Below are 19968 nucleotides of genomic sequence, written 5' to 3' on the forward strand. Positions count from 1 at the left end.
GTAGAAGACAGAGCTCATTTTCAAGCCCTGGGAAGCTGAGTTCCTACTGGCAGACAAAGAGTCACACCCTGGATAATCATTCTCCTAGAGGAAGGCAGAGGTAGCAGCTCCAAGGAGAGAGGGGAAGGACCATAGCCACGCATGCCTTGAGGCTTGTGACATCCACAGCCTCTGGGTCAACTCTGGTGGGGTTTGGATGAATGTTTGTCCCTCCCTTATGCTTAACTCAAACAGAAGTGCCTGACATAACCAAGAGGGCAGGAAATGTAACTCCACTCATGCAGGTGTGTCCACCAGTGACTGTAACACCAATCCCTCTGAAGCAACTGAGCACAAGGTGTTGGTCAGATGTTACAGTAGGCTTTGGCTCTACCTCTATCCAAGGCCCTAAGGCTTCCTTCCTGGAGGTATGTGCCAAAACAATTTTGGTAACGAGAAAGAATTCTGTGGTATTTTTCTGAGGAAATGTTCTATCCTGGGGAGTCAGAGAGATTCCAAGGCAATGGATTCCGGTGGCAGCCCACTGTTGAGATCCAGGCTGTCACTGCGACTAATGACACCTTTCCTGGTTTGGGGCTGCAGGGTCTCCAGGGCTGTCTGAGGTCCCAGAGCTGGGGCTGGGCACTGGCGGCCCATGTTCCATTTCCCAGAGTGAAAGCTCTGAGGAACACAGAGAGTTTGCCACAACTCACCCTTGACATCCAAACCCAGGTAAGACCTCCCAATTCAGTGACTTTTACCCTAAATTGTGGGTTAACAGAGACAGAGGTGAGGGGTGACACCTAGTAGCATCAGTGAAAAATCCCAGCACTCCAGCAGTCAACAGCCTTCCCTTTCCTTTCCCCACCACATTTTAATAAAATTTCCCAAGCATAATTATTTTAATGTCTGTCTTCTGTGTCTTATTTATTTTTATGGTGAGTTGCTATGAGACAAAAACAAACAAACAAACAGAAAGCACTTTAAAAAAACCCATGAGAAAGATGCCTGGACAGGTCACCAACTTGACATTAGGAATCCTGAGAAGAACTAAAATTTAGCTGACATAAAAATCTCACATCTTAAAAGCGCTCTCTTATCTTAAAGATAATAATATTCTGGTTACAGCCCTTCCACGGGAGAAAGACAATATTCTTTAATTCCTTCTGCAAACTGGGGGCATTAAAATAGACCCAGGGTTGCAAGAGGTAGGCATGCCAGCGTCATTTCGCCAGTTTTGAATGATGTGCTTCAACACACTGTGCATGTCCCCAGAGGGGACGGAAAATATCTTTCAAGAACATGCTGAACACCCATCTGTCAGAAACAATTTTTGGGTACTGAGGTATAGAGAAGGAGCAGAGAACACATCATCCCTTGGGGTTCCTGCCTGTGTAGAACAGTTCTGCCTCTGTTCAATGCATGTCCTCATTATCTTTGATCACCGGCCCCTGCTCCACAAGCATGGGGCCACCCACCTGCTAGGCTGGGGACACAACAGTCCAGGTCTTCAAGAAGCTCCCTTTGTCCTGGCAGAGCCAGACGCCCAGACAATTACAGGACAATAGCCCACTATGAGAAGAACATTGATGAGAACCCAAACCAAACACAACTCTTCATTATACATTAGTGGGAAGAGAGGGCACCATTGAGAGCTGACCTCCTGTAACACCAGGGCACTGGGGGCTCGCTTCTCATGAAACACAAGAGCCCTCTGGGGCAGGTGACCTTATCTCCATATTCTGAGTGACGCCCAAGGTCACCAAGAGAGTGAGGGACAGAGCTGGGATTAGAATCCCGGTTGCTCCAATTTCATGCTCCCTTTTTATCGAGCAACACTTCTAGTAGCATTTTTTCATTGACTCCCTGAACTGAATGTTACTTACTGGTACTTCTCTCATGGCCTGGAAGGATGGCTATTTGTGTACTCGTCCATTGTACAGGACTGCAAACTTTAAAGATACAAAGAGCATCTTGTTACCTGTTTTGTGTGTGCATAATTTTTTAAGATAAGGTGTGCCTCTCAGATGAGCAGAAAATAGTCAGACATCTGAACAAAATGAGAGCAATCCCTGAGGATGATGGGGGACAGAAGATTGGGAAGGGGCACATTCCAGGCAGAGGACACAGCAAATGCAAAGGCTGTCCATCGAGGGCTGAGTCTGAAAAATAAAACTTCTATCTTACCCCTCCTCTGTCACTCTGTCCCCTGCCTCTGCTTTATTTTTCTTCAAGGCATTCTTCACTACTTGATACTACATTTCTGGGCTTATTTGCTTACTGTTTATCCCTCATCTACACTATGAGCTTTGTGAGGACATGGGACTTTGTTTTCACTTATCCTCAGAGCCTAGAAGAGATCTGCATACAGAGGAAACTCCATCCGTATTTGTTTAGAAACATATGAATAAATGTATAAAGCATCATATGTATTTTTTTTTAAGATTTTATTTATTTGACAGAGATCGCAAGTAGAGAGGCAGGCAGAGAGAGGGGGGAAGCAGGCTCCCCAACGAGCAGAGAGCCCAATGTGGGGCTCAATCCCAGCACCCTGGGATCATGACCTGAGCCGAAGGCAGAGGCTTTAACCCACTGAGCCACGCAGGTGCCCCGCATCATATGTATTTTTAAGGTTTACTTTTATGAAAGTACTTACCATGCACAATCACTGAACTAAGCACTTTACATAGATTTACTTCATTTATTTCTCACCCAAACCCCATTGCAGTGGGTATTCTCATCTGTACTTTACAGGTGGTGCAAGTGAACTCAACCCATAAGTGGCAGAGCTGGGATATGAGCCTAGGTCTGAGCCAAAAGCTGTAACTTTCCAACGGGGGAATGAGATCTCTTGGCAGAAAGATAATCTCTTTAATAAATGGTATTGGACAAAACTGGATAGCTACATGCAAAAGAATGAAAGTGGACCAACTTCTTCCATTGTGCACAAGAATAAACTCAAAATCGATTATAAACCTATACATGAGACCTAAAACCATAAAACTGCTAAAAGAAAACCTAGGCACTAATCTCTTTGACATAAGCCTTAGCAACATATTTATGGATGTGTCTCCTCAGGCAAGAGAAACAAAAACAAAAATAAACTATTGGGACTACAGCAAAATAAAAAGGTTTTCCATAATGAAGCAAACCATAAACAAAACGAAAAGTTGACCTAACGAACAGGAGAAGGTATGTGCAGATGACATATCCAATAAAGGGTTAGTATCCAAAATTTTTAAGACCTCAACTCAGCACCAAAACCACAAATAATCTGATTTAAAAACAAGCAGGGGAACTGAATAGACATTTTTTCAAAGAAGACATACAAAGATCAACAGATAAATGAAAAGACCCTTAACATCACTCATCATCAGGGAAATGCAAATCAAAACCACAATGAGATATCACCTTGCACCTGTCACAATGGCTAGTCTCAAAAAGACAAAAAACTAACAGGTGTTGGTGAGGATGTGGAGAAAAGGGAACCTTGTACACTGTTGGTGGGAATATAAACTGATGCAACCATGGTGAAAAACAGTATGGAGGCTCCCCTAAAAATTAAAATAAAAATGTCATAGAATTCAGTAGCTCCACTATTGAGTATGTACTCAAAGAAAATGAAAATATTAATTCAAAAAGATGTATATACCCCTACGCTTATTTTAGTATTATTTACAGTAGCCAAGATACAGAAACAAGACTGGACTCCACTCAGAGACAAAAGTTGTGGTATATGTGTGTGTACTTACGTATATACATATGTATACACACATGGTGTGTGCACACACACAAGTGTATGCAAACAATGGAATTATCATTCAGCCATAAACAAAGAATGAGATCTTGTCATTTGTGACAACATGGATGAACTTACAGGTATTATGCCAAGGGAAATAAGTCAGACAGAGAAAAACAAATACCAGATGATTTCACTTGTGGAATCTAAAAAAACAACAACAACAACAACAACAACAACAAATGAATTCACAAACAAAAAACAGAAACAGACTTATAAATATGGAGAACCAACTGGTGGTTGCCAGAGGGAAGGGATGAGGGAGATGGATGAAACAGGTGAAGGGGATTAAGAAGTACAAACTTCCAGTTATAAAATAAGTCATCTTATAAATACTTATAAGTATATTATATATATATCTTATAAGTATGTATAAGTATATATAAGTACATATAAATAAGTAATCTTATAAATACTTACAAAATAAGTAATTTCATCTCTTCACAGACATGAAAAGTACAGCAGAGGGAATACAGTCAGTAACATTGTAATAATGATGTATGGTGACAAACAGTAAATATATGTATTACAGTAAGCATTGTGTAATGTACAGAATTGTTGAATAACTCTACTATGCACCTGAAACTAATATAACATTTCATGTCAGCTATACTTAGACAATGAACGTTTTAAAAGAATAGTATCATACTATATATTCTTTTTGCACCTTTTTTCCCTTAACAATGTATCATCAAGCACATTCTTATAGGATTAAATATACTCTTACACTATTAAAAAAAAAAAGCCCATGCCTTTTAACCAAAACATTCTAATCTGGGAGTGCCTGGCTGGCTCAGTTGGTGGAGCATGAGACTTCTGATGCGGAGGTTCTGAGTTCAAGCCCCATGATGTGTGTACAGATTACTTAAAAATAATATCTTTAAAACAAAACTACATTATTCTATTCTTGCTAAGCCTACAGTGGCCATGGGAAGCCCTCAACAAATATCGACTGGATTAAACTAAATATATTCAGTGCAGAGAAGGGGCAAGCTCCAAGACAATATAATGTGGAATTTGGAGATAAGTTAGAAGATGCTCATCCTGGTATGGAAGCTAAAAAGAACTGCCATAAAAGATACAAGGTTAGTTGAATGTGCACATTTTCTCCCAGAAATTTACCCACATAAGAAATGATGTCAAGGGTGGGGCTCACACGACAATGGCACTTCCTAATGCCACCGAGGCTACCTGACTCAAAAGGAAGACGTGGATTTCAACTCCGCTAATGGCAGGCAAGTTCTGACCGCAGGACATTGTCAGGTCTGTGAGGAGGAGGAGTTGTGATGACAAGTTTTTGGCGACCCAAAGGGAATGCTCAAGAGCGGGAATTGGATGAGGAGACCCTGCCAGAGTTGGCTAGAGGCCCTGCATGTGGTGTGCTGGAGAATTCTGTTCTCCAGAATTGAAAGGCAAACGCCAAAGACAAAACTCAAAAGGTCTTCATCCAGAAGAGGTCAGGAGAAGCATCCCAAAGACTTATTAAGCACTTCTGATGAACCACTTTGATGTCCTGCTGGCTAGGACAAATCCAGATCCTAGACACTGAGAAGGTGATACCCAGAATCAGCACCACAGATGTTCAGATGTTTTCAGAGGATTCTCCACCCTTCTGGCTGTGGGGCTAAGTTAGCACTCAGGTGAGGAGGTGGCTCTGCCACTAGTAGGTGACCTCTGAGCCTCCACAGTCCTCGACTGAAGTGGCGAAGACGGCTCCTCCGGCAGGAAGTGTGGGAGTGAGCCTCCAGGCTCAGACGCCGCCGAGCAGCAGCAGCAACACACCCAGCTCTGCCTTCTCGGCCTCTCTCCGATGGGGATCATGAGGAGTCCTCTGTCTCACAGGCTGTTCCAACACTCAGGTGAAAGAGACAGACTGGCTCTATGAATACATTCACTGAGCCTGGAGTTTCTGTTATCGCTAAGTAACACATCCGTCACCACAAGGAAACGGACACTTTTCCCCATTTCTCTTACACTTACCTTAAAGTATTTATTCCCCCCTTTCTTCTCCCATAAGCACAGCTTGGGTTTTCCAACATCAAACCGCCTTTCCCTACTCACAGACCTAAGTACAGATTGAAACTAAAAGCACTGGGGCCTTCATGTCCATATTCTGGTCCCTTCTCTGAGATCATAAGGGAGACCTTGGGCCACCCTGCGGTTTCCTGACTTCTGAGAACCCTCACAGGTGCCATCTCGTGGGACTCTCCCAAAGATGCCTAAAGGCAGGCTGCCAAGTGGTTACTCCTCATTTCAAGGAGAAGGCCACCAAATAAATAAAAAGAAATAATAAAAAATAAACAAGAGGCCACAGCGTCCAGCAGGCTACACAAGTGGCCCGAGGCACAGGGTCCCCACACTAGTGAAGAGGGAGCTGGACTCGAGCCCAAGCCAGTTGACATCATGCCTAGAGTCCTTTCCCTAAACGTCATGACCATGGGGGCCACAAGCCATCCTGGCCCTCTTGACACTTAACCCTCTAGACACTAAAAGAGCCAGTAGATGAAGTCAGTACCAGAGTATTCACAAGCAAGGGTTTAAACCCTGGCTCTCCTCAGTTACTTATACAGGTGACTTAACTTTAACTTTCTCAGTCGTAAAATAGGTTAGAAAAACATACATGGCACAACAACGAGGATTTTAGAAATTTCTAATACGTAATGTTTTAAAATAGCTTACATTCATAGCAACTGGCCATACTCCAGGCACATTCTCCCAGGAGGCAACACGAGTCGGGCATCTCAGGCTGAGCATCTCACCCCCAGATGCAGAGTGAGGAACTTGGCTTTGTTGCTTCTTTCAGAATGGATCAGGCTCAAGGCACATCTGCCCTCTGAGCCTCCCACCACCACCCACCATCCACACTGTTGCTCAAAATGGCCTTAGCAGGCCTTCTAGCTATCCAGCTGTGTCAGTCATTCATCCTTCCAGACCCTCAGCCCTTCCACTACTCTAATTGCAAACACATTTCCTCATACCGTGCTTCAGATCAGGCAAACAGGAAACAGAGCAAACACTTAAGAGTCCTTAACATCAAGGGGCATCAAGGTGCTGAGAGCGTGACCCCTTCTGGCTTAGGTATGGAAAAGTGCATGCCCCTGCCTAGCTCCTCCCTCCCCCCAAAACCAGCAGCAGCTACCCACACCTCACTGGAGCTGCAAGCACAACGTGGGCTCTGAGGCTCCTGGCTTCTTTTAGGAAGAAACCTCCACCTTGCCCAGCACTTTGGCCTACCAAGGCACCAAGGCTAGGCTGCCCTCCTCCTTCCTCTGAAGCATTTTAAGATAAAATGCATTTCATCAATCTAGCACAGTGCCCCTCGGATTCTTCCTCTGAGCCATTTCAACCTGCCATGGTTCACTTACATCAAGTGATACAAGAGGGGTCCCCTAAGAGAGCCCTTACACACTGGCCAAAGGGGGCTTCTCCAGAAACAGGTATTTCCAATGATGGCTTCCTTAGTTCAGAAAAAGATATCACTCTGTCTCTCATGACAGGAATATCTGGAAGTCCTCCCTGATTCTTTTTTTCCTCAACCCCTATATTCACCCCAGGTCTACCTCCCAAGTACATCTCAAATCTGTCTACCTCTTTCCATCTCCACTGCCTCTTCTCTGAGCTACTGTCAAGCTATTGTCAACACTACCCTACACTCCTGAGAGCCTCCTAACTGGTCTACCCACTTCCCCTCTTGAATTCGGGCACAATGTTGGTTACCCTCCAGATTCATTCTCCTCTTCTTGGGGAGCTGGAATATGGCAATCCATTTAGAGACTTCATTTTCCAGACACCCCCCCGCCACCCTCCTGTCCAGCGCACACACACTCGGGCAGCTACGTTGACTACATGGCCATTTGCTTACTGGCAAAATGTGAATGGAAATGATGTACACAAATTTCCATATCGTGTGTTGCAAAGTAAACGACAGCCCAGGATTTCCCCTCTTACTCCCTTTCTGTGGGCTAGAATGTGGATAAGGAGCTAAGCCAGCTCTGACCTTATAGATGAACACAGCAACCCAAGGGAAGGTGAAGAGGAGAGAAGGACCCTCAGTCCCAGAATGATCTTGTGGAATAGAGCCACCTCTGTGGCTGGATCACTGTGGCCAGTGTGATCAGAAGAGACTGGAGTGGCAGTAAGACTAGAAGTGGATAGATCAATGTCAAGGCTACTGTAGAATAGGGACTGGAACACAGACGGCTTTGACAGAGCAATGGAGATGAAGGGATGCTGGATGTATTGTGAAGGCATGATTAACTGACTTTCCTGGTAATTGGGGTATGAGAGAAAGGAATAAGTCAGGGAGGACACCCAGGTTTCTGGCCTGCATTGATGATATGGGCATGAACTGACACAGAGAAAAATTGAAGGTGGAGAGACTATGTGGGAAATGATCAGGAATTAATTTTGGATGTGCCTAAGAGTAGAGGTCACCAGAGCCCAAATTTAGAGTCCAGACTACCTGGATTTGAGTCCTGACTCTGACACTTAACTGTGTGACCTTGATGGAGTTACTTAAATCCTCTGTGCTTTGGAGTTCTCATCTATAAAATGAGGATGGATAATAGCCCCAGTCTCACAGAGTGCAGGTAAGGAGGAAATGTGTGCATTCCAGACTTTTTTTTCATGTGTGCTGTTTGATTCTTCAAAAAGGCTCAGAACTTTGGAGATCAGGAAGAAATCTTCCCTCATCTCTATGCCTGCTTATCCCATCTCAAATAACACTAAGCCCCCAAGATTCTGAAAGTAGAGATGTGGTTGCCTGCTATGGTCTTGGGACAGCTGTAAGGAAGCTTTCAAAGCAGCTGGTATAGGCATATAACTAGAACATTTTCTTCACCTCAGTTTCCTGGCAAAACAAGGCCTGCAGTTAGAAGGGAAAGGTTTTAATTACAAGGCCACCTGTCCAGCCATCCGAAGCCAACCTCAGCCTCTGGCTGGTTCCCTGTGGGCAATGGGGGCATTTAGGGGGACTGTGCTCAGAGTCCCTAATGTCTTTCACATTTCGTAGTGCAGTATAATCATGGTGAAAATTAACAGATCTCAAAAACAGGCTTCGTTATTGCTTCCCTCCCCCATTTGTTATTAAGGATAGACAGAGAGATTGAGGGTTTGGGAAAACCTGAGTTCCATTCTTTCCTTTCATCTGTTCAGGATGAGGTGGCCTTAAAACCAAACTACCTTGTGCTCTCCAAAGCAAACTGCACCCCTCTAATTCCCCCTCAAAATGGAGATAAGTGGTTTTCTAAATTGTTATTTGCCCACCGACATTTTTAGACTGACACATATATATGAAAGGTAAGCGGGCTATATTCAAGCCTGTAAAATACAAATAAAAATTAATGGAAATCTCTCTCAACATAAAGAAAGAAAATAAAAGAAGAAAAAAGAAAGGAAAAGTAACAAATCATTTTTAAAGTGCTGTTATTTAGATCACAAGTGAGCATATAAAAATTGAAATATTTTCCAACTTTAGCTTTTTTTTTTAAGTGCCAAGAAAATTAAATTATAGATGGTCCCCAGACGGTTTGTTCGTTTTTAAAACAGTTTACTATTTCTTCCTGGGCCCGTAGCTAGAGATTCTACTTCCCAACCTCCCAGATGTGCCCACGTGACTGAGTTCTGGCCAAAAGAATATGGGGAGCAGGGACGGGTGCCATTCCAGGCTGGGCCCACGACAACCTCCCACATATCATTTGCCAAGCTCATTCCCTTTCTGTGTGATCTCGGCAGCTATGTGAGGGGGAAGGTGGAGCCACAACGTAGAAGAAACCTGGAAGCCCCAAACACTCCTTAGAGGAGAACCACCCACTGACCAGGAACAGCAGGTGAGAAACAAATTTAGACAGCAAGCCACTGAAATTCAACGTTTATCTGTTAATAGCAACTAGTGTTCCACTACTAATAAACAGCTTTCTTACCCATCCCCTTCCAAACAGATTTACTTTGGCATCTGTAAATGCTGAGACTTCATAAGACCAAGTCTTAAAGGTTGTGAGCAAAGTCTATCGACAGACGAATCACAATCAATACAGAATACCGATGATGACCCTCTTGCTCTCAACCTCAAGACTTCTTGAGCTGAAAAGCAATGTCTTCCTCAGGAATGTTTTATTCCATAAAACACCAGATACCCAGAACAAGCTGTCATTTTTTAAAGGAAGCAAATACATTTAGCAAGATAAGAGATCCCAAATAAACAACAATTAGACATTAAATAACCCACCAGGTTGCCATAATAATGGAAAGAGCATCCTCTCTCCTATAAGCTGTGAGCTACCTGAGGACAAGGGCTGGGTGCATCTTCCTCACCAATGCATCTCAGTTGGCCCGGCACACAAGGGCTATTCAACAAATATAGAGGATGAGAAGATGAAAGGATGAACTTGCCTCTGCTTACCTCCTTCCTCTTCCCCATACACCCGTCCCCCCATTCTCTATATACCAACTACACATCTGATGCTTCACCCAGCTGTGGGCCATTGCACATGGTACTCCCTCTGCCTGCAGCGCACCCTTGCCTTCACTGTATCCTCTGCCTGGTCACTCCTGTCCCTCTCTCAGATCTCAGCACAAGCATCCCTCGCCCATCTCTTTGTGCACTTGCACTTCTATGTGATTGGGTATTTCTGCACATGATCATTTCCATAGCACCTGTATTTGAAGCTACCCCACTCATGTGAGCATGTGTTAATGATCTCTCTCCCTACAATCCCACCTGGGAGCTAGAAAACCTCATGCACAGACCTCTCCCCATACCCCCAGCAGCAGCGTCCTGCCCGTGGAACATCCCCCGTCATCAAGGTGAACGAATAAAGGACTGTGTCAGCTATCATGATTCCAATTTATTTAGTTAATTTTATCCCGTTGGCCCAACCACTGGGTTACTTTTTTCTCCTTCTATTTTTACATCATGTATAATGAGATACCTGTTAGTATCGATGAGGTAAAAAACTACGAGTGAGACAGAATAAAACAGAATCCAAAAAAGTAATCTTCCTTTATTCTTTTGCCGTATAATAGTGCCTCCTCTGTGCAAGGTGTTATTTCAGCTACTGTTGAAGAATTCTCTCCCCTCAGTTTACAATTTTTCTCCAGGCTTCTTTGTATCCATGGTTCTTGCCCTGAGCAGTCTGCTGGGCTAGTCTGTATTCCTGGACTCACAGAAGGAATGAGAAAGCAGGGAGAAAAATTGAACCCAGGGCTGGGGAGCTTACCCTTTCTCTCAATCACACCATGCCCCAGTCCAGCAGGCTGGATGCTTTGGCCCAAATCTTGTCTTCCACTGGGGCTGCTGTTATTTTCCTACTAATGCAGCTTTGTGTAACTTTGTTATGCTTACGCCAACAAGAACGGCCAACGAGTTCTATCCTTTCATAAGTCAGGTGTTATCATTTCCATTTTAAGATGACAAACTGAGGGGTGCCTGGGTGGTTCAGTCAGTTAAGCATCTGCCTTTGGCTCAGGTCATGATCTCAGGTCCTGGGATCGAGCCCCAAATTGGGTTCTCTGCTCATCAGGGAGTCTGCTTCTCTCTTTCTCTCTCTGCCTGCCTCTCTGTCTACTTGTGATTTCTCTCTGCCAAATAAATACATAAAATCTTAAAAGGAAAAAAAAGACAAACTGAGACTTCCCAGGGTCACAGAGTCAGGACTCAAAATTTCGGCTCCCTGACTCAATTCAAGGCTTTTTCAAACAAGCCCACTCTAACCCCACTTCTCTCAGTGTGTGGCTGGTGTTCATCAGACGACTTTCTTCCCCAGGCTGGAGTGACTTCCCACCATTTGCCAAACACAGGCTCCCCACCTCACTCTGCCCTGGTGGACACATGACACCGTTTAAACCAATTCAGAGTTTAACCTGTAATCTTGGTGTCAGTTCGTGACTAATAGTTGCCTTGTAACTTTAATGGGCGCGCCAGATCTCTGGCAGGTGCGGACCAGCCACCAAGGAACCCACTTGGAGTCTGCACACTGGAATCATCCCTAGATAATGACCGAACTACGGGTAGTGGTCAGACAAGGCCCTTAGCTATATCAGGAATATTACAAAAAATTTTTAAAGACTATTACTGTTTTAAATGTTGCAAAAATGAAAGTTACTATCAATACTTCTCCTACAGAGCTAATCAATTATTCTCCTAAACCAAGATCTATATTAATATGGCATTACAACCAAAACCTGAAATACTGTTATGTTGTAAGGAGAAAACATTCTAGAAGCAAGGCTTTAAGTGTCAAATAACATTTACTCCAGATTCTAGCCTTAATCACCTTTAATTTATGTTAAATACGGCATGTTACGTGCCATAGTTTTTTCTATAAAAAGGACTTCCTCTTAGAAGCTGGACTTTCTGACTCTCCTGTCTTGTCAGTTCCTACAGCTGTCCCCTCCCTTACCTTCGTTCCTGGTTCTATGTTACTTTACACCAATGCTTTCATTTCTGGCCTTCAGTGCACCATGACACTACCACAAATTCCTCCACCTCCTTCCACCTAGACCCCATTGACCCAGACTGACCCATCTCAGCTGGCTAACAGTGTGCCCAATGCCCACAGGCAAGTACCTGGGTGCACGCACAGGAGTCTAAGGGAACAAGAGTAATATGACATTATGATGGGACTGGCCGAGGCACAGATCCACACAAGTCCTGCCACAAACCAGTCACTACCTCACAAGGACCCTGGGGAAAAGGGGTACAGAGAGAACAAAGCTAGGCAAAGCAACACTTTGTTATTGGCTCGGGTTGGCCTCAAGCTTGGAACAGGTCTCCAGCAAGACTGGCTGGGCTGTGAGCTCCCTACCAGCGCTAGCTAAGCCTCAGGGCCAACCTTGAATATCCACTTCCAGGCCCAAATCTGAGCCTCCCACAAGATCCAGCTACCACCCTAACACAGAGAAGACAAAAACAAGCAAGAAAAACGGGGTGGTGGACCCAGTGCTCAAAATGGAATAAGTCTAGGCCACCTCCCCAGACACTCTCCAAACAAGTGAAAAAAGGCCAGTCAATGAGGCCTTCTCTCAGTGGGTTCAGGCCTCACTCTAAATCATCTCTCAGCACAAGACTCTTTTCCAAGAGGACTTCCATCTAGAAGGGCACATGGGGCAAGGGTAGGACCTGTCTTTTCAAGCAGTAGTTAGGAGGACAGGAGAGAGCGTCCCTTGGAGGGAACAGTGTTAAGACTCTCAGCGTTCTGGCCACATGAAGGGAGAGATAAAGGCCCATGCAAGGTTATATGAGCCTTCTAGTGGCCTAAAAGCTCCATATACCTCCCCTCACCCTCCCACACACATTCCCACAACCTGCTCTGGGTATGGTGCCTGTACGGTATCCACACCTCTTATATCCACATGATCCACATGTGGGGGCCATCTGTGAAGGCTCAAGAGCTGAGAGGGACCTCAGACTCATTCCCCTTGAGGGCCATGTTGTGTAACTGCCTGAGTTTCTCAACTTCAAGCTTTGACTATCGATTTCCTCCAAAGGCTAAATGAATACAAAGAACCTGGAAGCAACTTGGCCATCTACCTTCTGTCTTCCTTCTTCCATGACATGTTCTTCAAGCAAAACCAAGGCACTCAGTGCTGCTTGGGAGGAGACAGTGATGGTAAGAGCCCAGGCTCTGGAGTCAGACCCCTGGGGTTCAAACCCTGACTCTGCCACTTACTAGCTGGTGACCTTTAGCAAGTCAGTCAAGCCATCAGAGTCTTAGATTTCTCCTCTATAAAACAGAGGGAACAAAAGTAGCGAGCTCACAGATCGGTGTGAAGATCAGACGTGACCATTCGTGTAAAATGCTGAGCAGAGTGCCGGGCACACAGTAAGCGCAGGGAAAATGCTGGCTGCCGTGACGATGATGACTCAGTCACACTATTATTACTACTACTAATATTCATCATTATTATGGTTACTCCGGCTTTTCTCTAGTCTGCATGGCTTCCACAGGGCAATGAAATCTCAGCCTCCCTACTTCTTATTCCCTTTGCTTCTCCACAGGTGAGGACCCTGGTCTACCCAGGCTAATTCAGTCAGTCCTTCCTCGCACTGAGAAAGATTCACACGGTGCTTTGGGGCCCAGGCTCAAAGACAGGGGTGCTGCTCACTTCAAAGACCACAGATTGTTAACAGGCTGATTTCCCTGAAAGGACATAACCCCAGAGTTCCTGACCAGCCATTCAAACCAAATGCCCAGCTCACTTCTTTCCCTCCCCAGCCCCACTATACTTTATGAATTTCTTTAAAGGAAAAATCAACCACCACCACCTCCAAAAAACCCCGTGGATTTGCTAAGCTTTCTTCTGGTTCATTTACTCATACTCCTACCTCCAGTGAATATTGGGCTAGTTGTTACAGGGTTTAAGAAATGCTATAAGCAGAACTGGTAAAAATAGTAACAACAGAAATTTATACCTTAAACAAATCATTCCAACAGATGGGACGTCAAGTATTTATTATCCCTCTCTGGTCTGGGACTTTTCAAACATGGCATTTCCAGCCGGCCAGACTGGGAGCTATTTGATAGTACCTCTCTGACCAATTACATACTAATTAAAAGACCTTGGTGTGGGCTGGAGGTAGCAGCTTTGCATATGGACTTTAATTACCGGGCTTGAGTTTTGCCAAGAAAACACAAAGGGCTTTTCTGGCTGGATGCAGAGGCTTAGAATGAACATATGGCCTGCGTGGGAGGGGAGGGTTAAGAGTGCCATCCTACACAGGAAGTGGAGTATTTCCCCCCCACCCCCTGTAATCTCCTGAAAGTAACTATGTACCAGGGTTAGACAAAATCCTTGGTCAGCCCAGGGAACAAAGGGCAACCTGAGTGGGTAGTGAGCTGTCACCCTGGACACATCACACTCAATCCCTGGGCCATCTGTGGATTGGAATTCTTCCTTGCTCCCACCTCTGCCGGCCTTTTCTTATTGTATTTTTGGGATCAGAACCTCAGGTCTCTTCCTGGGTTCCACTGAGCCTGGAATAGCCTGGAACTAATTTTTGGTTACCCAGAATGCATTCCCCCATCTTCTGGTTACACTGTCCCAAATTCCCCAGACCATAAGGCTCTGGCAGGGGGGAGCACATGGCCTGGTCCTGACCAATCAGCACAATTTAAGCCCTTTGGCCACAATATTTGGTTCAAGGATGGGCATTAGATCTAGACCGGTATAATCAGCATGATTTCTAGGATGTGTGTGAAAGTTCAGTTGGGTAGATTTGTTCTTTACTCAGGTTTGACACTGAAAGGTGATGAATTGGAAGCCGTGGCAGTCATCCTTCTGCCACAGGGAAGAAAAGATGTGAAAGTGGAATCAATCGAGGGGAAGCAGAACTGACAAAAGAAAGAGGGAAACTGGAACACTGTGACAGCATTTGAGGTCCCGGATTAAGCCATTCCTGAATGCATCCACTGATGACTTCCCAGTGTTGTGAGCCAATAAATTACTTTTATGTTTAAAGTGCCTTTGGTTACACTTTCTATCAATTTGGAACTGAAATAATACTACCTAATAGACATAAGGTTGGGGGTCAGGAAGTAAAAACAGTAACTGCCTACCCTAAAGGGATCCAGTCTGCAAAGAACACACTTGCTATAGACTCCATGGAGACCCAGAATCAAAGAATTCTAGAGCTAGCAGAGACCTTGTGGACAGAGCATCCTGTTCAACCATCACTGCTGACTTTCTTTTTCTTTTTTTTTTAATTTTTATTTATTTATTTATTTATTTGACAGAGAGAGAGATCACAAGTAGGCAGAGAGGCGGGGGGGCGGGGGAGGGGAAACAGGCTCGACGCTGAGCAGAGAGCCCGATGCGGGGCTCGATCCCAAGACCCTGAGATCATGACCTGAGCCGAAGGCAGAGGTTTAACCCACTGAGCCACCCAGGCGCCCCTGACTTTCTTTTTCTAAACAGGTATGCATCTGAAGGCTTGGGGGGAAAAGATATCACACAGTAAACAAGAAACAAACTCTTCTTTCCATTGGTGTCTCAACGTCATGTATGTAGTTGTTCAATAAAACCTTTCTGAATGAACATTACGTGCCCAGTCTCTAATAAACGTTCCTTCTGCATGGCAAATAGCTCTTGCAGTAAATTCCTTATTGGATTATGTTCACTTCCCACAACAACCACAGTCTCGGTCTCTCTCTTTCCTTCCTCCCATCCTTCCTTCCTTCTTTCCTTCTTTGCTTGACACTAGCTTCTCATTGCTTCCTCTTCCCTGTTCTTCCCCTTTATGACTCAACAGCTTTTCTTTACTTGTCAGTTCAATCTACATTGCCTATAGGCACTTACTAACCAACCTACTGTCTGCTTCTCCATCCTTTAACCTCTACCTCAAACCGTGAGTTATCTACCAACCCTCACCCGTCCTTCCCCTTTCCCCACAAGTCCATCGACTGCGTTTAAAAACAGCTCCAAGTTTTTTACACCCTGCCCCCAGAACACACACACACACACACACACACACACACACACAAACTAAAACCAACTCCTCACTACTGAGTTATCAACATCTTTATGACGCTCAGATGTTTCTTCCTAGGATCAGATCTCACAGCCACCTGAGATATTTTTATACGGTTTAGGAGGATACTGGAAAATAAGTCTAAAGTCAATTTGTTGTCAGCTCCTTATAGGACATGATCAGATATTTATACTTCTTGAAACTAAGTTCCCCTATTTCTATGACAGATTAATGCCATTTGCCAGTGTGTAACGTTATCCACATCCTGGTAACACACAGATGGAAAGCTTCACATAAGAGTTAAACAAAGTTATGACTCTCTGGAACCCAGTATACCATTGGCAGCCCTCACAAATTACAATTATTATTTTTATATTCCTTTTAGAGTGTCTTAGGAACTTACAGGTCTTTAGAGAAAAAGCTGTGGGATTTTGGATGAGATTCACAAACACATTTGCTCTCTAGCCCAAGTGAAACCTTTTATTAAAACTCTGGACTGGGAAGGTAGAAAGTTAACTCAGGATATAAAATAAACAGGTGATACCTTGAATGTATGCAGGCCTCCATTTGCAAAACTCTGCAACCACTCAATTGTGTCATTTGATCATCAGTGTCTTCTTTCACTGGAAGTTTTCCTGGGGCAAGAAATACAAATCAAAAAGAATTTAAAGACATTTACTATGGATACAAAGTGTAGGCTTTCCTTCTTAGCACATTAACATAACTCTATTTAGATAATTTCCCTTCAAATCTTTCTTCTTAATCCAGTTTCAAGACTTTAATTCACTGTGGGGACTGGAAATCTTTGCCAGCCTCACTTGTTGAGCCTCCTGTGGGACAAAGCTGTGCGCTGTGTCATGTGCCTTCAAGAGCTTCCTTCCTCCTTTCTCTCCATGCCAGCGTCCGAAACACCCTGGTTCCACACGACTACCAGAGGAGACTGGCTTCTGGAGAAGTCACCAAGGGGCCCACAGACTAAGAGGTAGGGGACTGAATTCTCACTGGAGTGAACTTAACCAATGGAAAACAGGTGTTAGAGCAGTGTGAGGAAAGGGCCACACCCCACCTCCATGTTCTTCCCCCTCCAACTATGCCGATGTGTGATTCCTCTGTGCAAACTATCTGGAGCAACCCCACATGCTGAGGGGACCTGCTGCAGACTTCATGGCTTATTTTGAAATGGTAGCCAACACACACACAAAAGCCACGTACCCTATTACTTTTCTACTTCAGCCTCACCATCCTGGGATGCTACCTCCCTGATCAAGGATTAGGACCACAGCTCTTCCTCAGACCCCGATTTCTGGAGGGCCGAGTTAAGAAGTTTATTTTCTCTATTCTGGCACTTCTCAAGGTGTGATCTGCAGGCTCCCTGCATCAGAATCTTCTGGGGGACCTGCTAAAAAGGCAGATTTCTGGCCCACCCTGGCAATTCAGACTCAGTCGGTCTAGGGTGTGTACTAGCCATCTGCAATACCGAGCTATACAGGCGATTCTTCAACTTTTGAAAATGTGATGACCACTGGTCCAAGTATCTTCAGAGCCCCCCCTCAACCTCTGCACAGAGGATTTTAGGGTCACTCAGGCCAAACTCTTGGGTTCTTTCCCTTTCTCCCACATTCTTGTTGTCTCATAATGATTATCTGTCAATACAATGTCCCTTGTATCTGGATCTGTCTTCCCTTTTTTTTTTTTTTGGTTGAAGTATAGTTGACACACAGTGCTATGCTTAGTTTCAGGTATACAACATAGTGATTCTAGTGATTTGACATCTCTCAATATTATGCTATGCTCACGGCAAGTTACCTACCATCTGTCACCATACAACACCATTAGAGCAGTAATGGCTCCCTCGCTATACTGTACCTTTTATTTCTGTGACTTATTCATTCCGTAACTGGAAGCCTGTACCTTCCACTTCCTGTCACCCATTTTGCCCACCGCCCCACCCCTCCCATCTGGCAAATTCCAGTGTGTTCTCTGCTCCTGTCCATGTTATCAAGGTATATGGAAAACAAAAAACATGGCACTCGTCAGCCTCTCTGGCCCAGAGTTCCGTTTGGCAGAATTCTAGAGCTAGTTCCTTTATTTTCTGGTTTCCCTTCTAAATCTCAGCCTTTTCTCTGTGCCCCAGGGCCAACAAATCTGCTCATGGTCCCTCAGTACTATCTTTCTCAGCCTGGGGGGTGGGATTTCCCTTGTTACCATGTCTCTCTCTTGCTGTTATTCTCTGTGTGGTCTATCTTTTGTTTTTCAGAAGCTGTTCAGTCAGTTCTCAGTTCTTCAGGAGGAATTGCTCTAGAAATAGGTAGATTTGGTGTGTGCCTGGAGGAGGTGGGGTCAGGGTCCTCCTACATCACCATCTTGGACTGCAGCTATTCTCTTTTCCTATCCCATTCTCCCAATCCCCATTGGGCTCCTCTCCTTTCTCCTGGAATGTTCATTAAATCCTCCTTCAACATTCTCCCCACCTTCCTTCTTCCAAATGGAGATGGACATGGGAGATCAGGTTGCATATTTCATCGAGCACCTATAACAGCCCAATGCCAGAAGTGGACAGTCAGATTCGGTCAGATATATTTGGCATCCCCAAGGTGGTGGATCTTCCCTGGGACAGAATCACACCTCTGCTGGGATAGTGCTTCTGGCCTGTGTATGGTGTTTAATTCCTCCAACATGGCTACACTCACTTTGCTCATCACGTGTCCTGTGAAGACCACATGAGCCGGGGTCAGTCCATCTATTTCCACGGAATCCCATATGCAATGGGGCACAATGTACATAGTGGGTGCTTTACCCAACTCAGTGGCAGTGGGGATAAGAAGAATGTAAATTCAGTGCTTTTCTTTCTTTTTCTCCCTTTCAATCCTCCCATCCTCTGAATCCTCTCAGTTACTCAATTCCTTCTCCTAACTTGGTAAACGCTCCTACCACAGCTGGAGGACTATCCTCTGCTCCCTTTGGCATGGCTTTGGCCAAAATCCATTTGACTGCACCTATGTTCTATTTATTTCCTTCTTCACATGCCTGTTCTTTCTGGCTTGAGACACTAAAGCAAAAATGTCATTATCGTAAGGACATAAACTGTATTGCTTAACTGGTATAATTATAGCTAATTTTTTTTAAGATTTTATTTATTTATTTGATAGAGAATGAGATATCACAAGTAGGCAGAGAGGCAGGCAGAGGAGAGGGGGGTAAGCAGGCCCCCTGCTGAGCAGAGAGCCCGATGGGGGCTTGATCCCAGGACCCTGAGACCATAACCTGAGCTGAAGGCAGAGGCTTAACCCACTGAGCCACCCAGGCACCCTAATTACAACTAATATTTGTTGAGCATTTACCACAAACAAAACCTCTTCCAGGAACCCCCTCATTTACTCCTTTCAACAGCCCTAGTTTGTAGGTACTAGTTTGACCCACCTTCTTAGGTAAGGAAACTGAGGCTTAGAGAGATTGTGACTTGTCCATAGAAAGTGCTAGAGCTTGCCTGATCACAAGATCTAGGTTCTTAACCCTTCTGGTACCTTCTTCGAGTACCACCTGCTGATGCACGGTGAGTTTCCCCAATGCAGCTACCTGGTATAAACTCCCCATGCTGAACAACTGTCACCAAGTCCATAGTTATGGCTGATGCAAGTCAACCCACCCTGACAGCAGGTTACCAGCTTCACAGTCCTGGTCCTCGATCAACCCTTTGAGTTTTGCAGATCTAATTTTGCATTTC

The sequence above is a fragment of the Meles meles genome, chromosome 3 (assembly GCF_922984935.1).
Source record: "Meles meles chromosome 3, mMelMel3.1 paternal haplotype, whole genome shotgun sequence".
Taxonomy (NCBI): Eukaryota; Metazoa; Chordata; class Mammalia; order Carnivora; family Mustelidae; genus Meles; species Meles meles.